Below are 6,836 nucleotides of genomic sequence, written 5' to 3'. Positions count from 1 at the left end.
GACATCTGTGCTCCCTGGTGTGACCCGGATGAAGGTGGGAAAGGAGCAGGGCTGAGAGTGACCTCTTCATTACATGAACAGCAAGTGGACACTCTATGCCCAAACAAAGAGACGAAAGGTCTGAGCAGGGGTCCCAGGTCCCAGGTCCCAGGTCCCAGCTCACTCAGCCCCTTGCCCAGTGCTCCCACAGGGCAGGCTCTGAGCTTTGATATGGGATCAGTGTTGTGTTAGTTGCTTCAGTCATGTACAACTCTGTGGCCCCCAGAGACTCTAGCCCGCTAGGCTCCTCCGTCCGTGGAACTCTCCAGGCAAGAATACTGAAGTGGGTTGCCATTTCCACCACCCCTCCCCGCAGGGGATCTTCCCGACCCAGGGATCGAACCCAGGTCTCCCGCATTGCATGCAGACGCTTTACCGTTTGAGCCACCGGGGATGACTGAGGCCAAATGCAGGCTTCGCCACTCCTTAGCAGAGTTAAATTTTTGCAGGCGTCTTTTACCTCGTAACTGTGTGAGGGGAGGCAGTTTTTGTTTTGGGTTTTTTTTTTTTTTTTGGCCACACTGCAAGGCTTGCAGAATATTAGTTCCTCAACCAGGGATTGAACCCTTGCACCCTGCAGTGGAGGCGCGGAGTGTTAACCTATGTTAACACTTTGTGGGAAGTCCTGAGGTTATGCTGTTTTTGTGGGTTTCCCTGGTGGCTCAGACAGTAAGGAATCTGCCTGCCAAGATAGGAAACCTGAGTTTGATCCCTGGATCAGTAAGATCCCCTGGAGAAGGGAATGCCTACCCACTCCAGTGTTCTTGCTTGGAGAATGCTATGGTCAGAGGAGCCTGGTGGGTTACATTCCACGGGGTTACAAAGAGTCAGACACAACTGAGTAAATAACACTTTCAAGCTGCTTTTCCCCACCAAGCTTCTGACATCAATTATGTTGACAACTTTTCCAACACCACTTCAACAACTCTCAGAAGCACCAGCTAGGTGTCCAACATTCCGTTCTCTGGGTAACGCTTGTTACCCAGAGTTAACACAGTCCCCGTGGGTGAAGGGCTCAGTCCACAAGACTGGCCCCACTACAGATGCTAGTAGGCATATCGGGTCCCTGGGTCCCACCACTCCCCCTTAGGACTTGCTAGATCAGCTCACATAACAAGAATTTGACTGCCACCCAAAGCATTTAGGAATGACCAGGTCAAAGCTCTGTCTGGTAGTCTGGGGCAAATTAAGGTACATGGCGCACAGTGGCATTACCCAGAAATAGCAAGTGTCCATTCCCTGCTGAACTTCATGTTCTAAACATCATGGTATTGTGATAAAATATGGGGTGTTTTGGCAGTAGCTGTATCCAAAGGCTTAGGAACACTTTGTGGTATTAAGAAACTCCTGTTGCTATTAAGCTGGTTAGTTCACTGGCCTGACTGTGAGGCATGAAACCTATTACTCTTTACTTTGGCAGCTAGATGAGAGTGGGAGAGTTGAAAATAGTTTTATCTTGATAAAAGTATTGAATAAGGATTCAACTTTCAGCCATATTAAATAATTTAGATTTTAAAACTTTAGATCTTTTTCACATATATATATATATATATATATAAAGTGTCCAACTCAGCTCGGTTTGCCAGGGACTTCCCTCGTTTGGGCACTTGAAAGTCCTACATCCTGGGAAAACTTTTGGTCCCAGACAAACTGGGTCAAACATGGTCAAACCCATGCCACTTGCAAATGTCAGGGGTAGGTCTGCCTGGCCTGTAAATCTTCAGTAGGAACAGTCCCAGGATTCATCTTATTGGACAGGAAACAGCCAAACTCCTGGCTGGGAGACAAGTGAGAAAGTCACAGAGAATGAGAGGCCAGCTCAGAAAGGAAAGAAACACTCAGCCATCCTCACTGATCATGGTTCTATTCTCACAAACTTGCCTGGAACTCACTAGGGCATATTTATAAATCCAGATGAATGCTAACAGCTCTTTTTTCGGCCATTCATGGATATCTGCTGCTGCTGCTGCTGCTGCTAAGTCGCTTCAGTCGTGGCCGACTCTGTGCGACCCCATAGACGGCAGCCGACCAGGCTCCGCCGTCCCTGGGATTCTCCAAGCAAGAACACTGGAGTGGGCTGCCATTTCCTTCTCCAATGGATATCTGCAGAGCAGCCAAAACGTCCAAGTTGCCCCATACCTGCCATTCCCGGCTGTGGTTGAGCAGCTGTGCCTCTTGTCTCAGTCCCTGCTATAAACAAGGGTCCTTTCTGTCATCGGTTCACTTATTTGTTTCACATTTTGGTGGCTTTTGGTGGCGATTTTGCAGTTTAAAATGGTCCCCAAGCGTAGAGCTGAGGGCCATCTGGTGCAGCCAAGCTCAAGAAGGCTGTGCCGGCCTTACGGAGACAATGGACGTGTCAGGTGAGCTTAGGAACGGCACCGGTGACGGTTCCACATTAATTAATCATGTGTGCACCACACAGGTGTCTGTCAACAGAAGCACCCATCACACAAGGTTGCGTTTTTTTTCTAAATATTATTCATTTTGCAGCACCTGGTCTTCGATGCAACATCAAAGGGCTCTTTAGCTGCAGTGTGTGAATGCTGAGTTGAGGCATGTGGCATCTAGTTCCCCAACCAGGGATCGGACCCAGGTCCCCGGCATTGGGAGCCTGGAGTGCCAGCCACTGGACCACCAGGGAAATCCCAAGGTTGATGAGCATGTTGTGACCGGAGGCTCGCAGAGACCCCACCTTGCATTTCCTCTGGGAGCTGCTAGGTCACTTCAGTCGTGTCCGACTCTGTGCGACCCCATAGACGGAAGCCCACCAGGCTCCCCCGTCCCTGGGATTCTCCAGGCAAGAACACTGGAGTGGGTTGCCATTTCCTTCTCCAATGTGTGAAAGTGAAAAGTGAAAGTGAAAGTGAAGTCGTGTTCGACTCTTAGCGACCCCGTGGACTGCAGCCCACCAGGCTCCTCCATCCATGGGATTTTCTAGGCAAGAGTACTGGAGTGGCTTGCCATTCCTCTGGGAGCAGCGATTCGGAATTCACTAACTGCAAACTTCCTGAAGGTAACTGACGCGACTTGGGAGGGGACTGGGAAGGTGTGGCAAAGCCTGGGGTTTGTTTCGAGACTGGATGCACAGAGAGCCCTGCCCACCCCCACCCACTCTGGCTGCGTTGGCTCCACTCAGCCCTCCCTGCAGTGCTGGGCAGGCTGAAGGCAGGCCTCCCTCTGCCCATCACCAGATCCCAGAGCCTGAACGTGAGCCTGTGGAAGTCAGCCTGCCGGAGGCAGTGGTCCCATCACTATCCTGCCCTCGGTGGCCCTTCCATCCCCCAACCTGGCTTGAGGTTTCTTAACCACCCTGACCACCCAGTGCCCCCCAACCCCATCCTTCCCCCAGCTTCCTGAGCCTGGCTGTAAGTCACTCTATTTTTTTTTTTTCAACTTATTGCTGCACTGTGTCTTCTCTCCAGCACCTGGGATGTTCAGTCTTTGTCGCGGCATGAGGGATCCTGAGCTTCGGCACTTGAACTCTCAGTTGTATTAATAGCCTGTGGGATCTAGTTCCCTGATGAGGGATTGAACCTCAGTGCCGTGTATGGGGAGGGCAGAGTCTTAGCCACTGGACCATCAGGGAAGTCCTTCTTTTTTTTTTTTTCCATCATGGTAAAATACGCAGAATGTAAAATTTCCTATTTTAACCAACTTTAAGATGCAATCAGTCAATCCTAAAGGAAATCAGTTCCGAATATTCATTGGATGGACTGATGTTGAACCTGAAACTCCAATAATTTGGCCACCTGAGGCAAAGAACTGACTCATTGGAAAACACCCTGATGCTGGGAAAGACTGAAGACAGGAGGAGAAGGGGACAACAGAGGATGAGACGGTTGGATGGCATCACCGACTCAATGGACATGAGCTTGAGTAAACTCCGGGGGTTGGTGATCGACTGGGAGGCCTGGCGTGCTGCAGTCCATGGGGTCGCAAAGAGTTGGACATGACTGAGTGACTAAACTGAACAGAAGTGTATTTGACTTTCTCTGGTACTAAGTTGGAAGCAAGACAAAAATTAGGGGAGCTGTCAGTCATTAGGGCTTCCCTGGTGGCTCAGACGGCAAAGAATCTGCCTGCAGTCAGATCCTGCTCTTGTGAGGATGATTGTCACCGAGTTATTGTTTGGCTTCCTGGACCGGTTACTAGACAGGGTGATCTGACCGCCTACAAGTCTGACTCACCTTGGGGCGGGTGTCCCGGGCCAGTTACTGGAGATGGTGGGTTGGTTTCCTCAGCTGGTTGCTACACATTGTGTGTCAGAATTCTTTTTTCATACACGGTCTGGCTATTGTATGTTCCTGCGTTTAGTCTCTGGTGGGGGAAGGCACACAGAAACTTTGCTTATGCAAGACATGGAGCCACCTGAATGTCCATCACCAGCTGAATGGATGCAGATGTGGTGCGCAGATATATGCAATGGAATAGTACTCAGCCATTAAAAAGAATGAAGCAATGCCATTTGCAGCAACATGGGTGGACCTAGCGATTAGCATACCAAGTGAAGTAAGACAAAGAAAGACAAATCCCATATGACGTCACTTATACGTGGAATCTAAACTATGACACAGATGAACTTATGTACAGAACAGAGACAGACCCAGAGACACAGAAGACGAGCTTACGGCCGCCAAAGAGGGGAGGGCTGTGAGAGGGGCAGCTCAAGAGTTTGCGGTTCTTGTTCTTGTTCAGTCACTAAGTTGTGTCTGACTCTTTGTGACCCCATAAATTACAGCCATAAATTATAAAGAAGAGCAAGGAGAGATAAGAAAGGCTTCCTCAGCGATCAATGCAAAGAAATAGAGGAAAACAACAGAATGGGAAAGACTAGAGGTCTCTTCAAGAAAATTAGAGATACCAAGGGAACATTTCATGCAAAGATGGGCTCGATAAAGGACAGAAATGGTATGGACCTAAGAAGCAGAAGATATTAAGAAGAGGTGGCAAGAATACACAGAAGAACTGTACAAAAAAGACTTTCACAACCAAGATAATCACAATGGCGTGATCACTCTCCTGAAGCCAGACATCTTGGAATGTGAGGTCAAGTGGGCCTTAGGAAGCATCACTACGAACAAAGCTAGTGGAAGTGATGGAATTCCAGTTGAGCTATTTCAAATCCTAAAAGATGATGCTGTGAAAGTGCTGCACTCAACATGTCAGCAAATTTGGACAACTCAGCAGTGGCCACAGGACTGGAAAAGGTCGATTTTCATTCCAATCCCTAAGAAAGGCAATGCCAAAGAATGCTCAAACTACTGCCCAATTGCACTCATCTGACATGCTAGTAAAGTCATGCTCAAATTCTCCAGCCAAGCTTCAGCAATACGTGAACTGTGAACTTCTAGATGTTCAAGCTGGTTTTAGAAAAGGCAGAGGAACGAGAGATCGAATTGCCAACATCCGTTGGATCATGGAAAAAGCAAGAGAGTTCCAGAGAAACATCTATTTCTGCTTTATTGACTATGCCAAAGCCTTTGACTGTGTGGATCACAACAAACTGTGAGAAATTCTGAAAGAGATGGGAATACCAGACCATCTGACCTGCCTGTTGAGAAACCTGTATGCAGGTCAGGAAGCAATGGTTAGAACTGGACATGGAACAACAGACTGGTTCCAAATAGGAAAAGGAGTGTGTCAAGGCTGTATATTGTCACCCTGCTTATTTAACTTATATGCAGAGTACATCATGAGAAACGCTGGGCTGGAGGAAGCACAAGCTGGAATCAAGATTGCTGGGAGAAATATCAATAACCTCAGATAAGTAGATGACACCACCCTTATGGAAGAAAGTGAAGAAGAACTAAAGAGCCTCTTGATGAAAGTGAAAGAGGAGAATGAAAAAGTTGGCTTAAAACTCAACATTCATAAAACTAAGATCATGGCATCTGGACCCATCACTTCATGGCAAATAGATGGGCAAACAGTGGAAACAGTGGCTGACTTTATTTTGGGGGGCTCCAAAATCACTGCAGATGGTGACTGCAGCCATGAAATTAAAAGACAGTTGCTCCTTGGAGGGAAAGTTATGACCAACCTAGACAGCATATGGGAAAGCAGAGACATTACTTTGCCAACAAATGTCTGTCTAGTCAAGACTATGGTTTTTCCAGTGGTCATGTATGGGTGTGAGAGTTGGACTATAAAGAAAGCTGAGCACAGAAGAATTGGTGCTTTTGAACTGTGGTGCTGGAGAAGACTTTTGAGAGCCCCTTGAACTGCAAGGAGATCCAACCAGTCCATCCTAAAGGAGATCAGTCCTGGGTGTTCATTGGAAGGACTAATGCTGAAGCTAAACTCCAATCCTTTGGCCATCTGATGCGAAGAGCTGACTCATTTGAAAAGACCCTGATGCGGGAAAGATTGAGGGCAGGAGGAGAAGGGGATGACAGAGGATGAGATGGCTGGATGGCATCACCGACTTGATGGACACGCTGCTGCTGCTGCTAAGTCGCTTCAGTCGTGTCCGACTCTGTGCGACCCCATAGACGGCAGCCCACCAGGCTCCCCCGTCCCTGGGATTCTCCAGGCAAAAACACTGGAGTGGGTTGCCATTTCCTTCTCCAAGGCGTGAGAGTGAAAAGTGAAAGTCAAGTCGCTCAGTCGTGTTGGACTCAGCGACCCCATGGACTGCAGCCTACCAGGCTCCTCTGTCCATGGGGTTTTCCAAGCAGGAGTACCAGAGTGGGGTGCCATTGCTGAGTCTGAGTAAACTCCGGGAGTTGGTGATGGACAGGGAGGACTGGAGTTCATGGGGTCCCAAAGAGTCAGACACCACTGAGTGACTGAAC

This window comes from Moschus berezovskii, chromosome 6 (genome assembly GCF_049115385.1).
Source record: "Moschus berezovskii isolate FMDL1 chromosome 6, NW_MosBer_1.0, whole genome shotgun sequence".
NCBI classification, from domain to species: Eukaryota; Metazoa; Chordata; class Mammalia; order Artiodactyla; family Moschidae; genus Moschus; species Moschus berezovskii.
The sequence above is the reverse complement of the archived record's forward strand: the minus strand, read 5'-3'. Positions refer to the sequence as shown.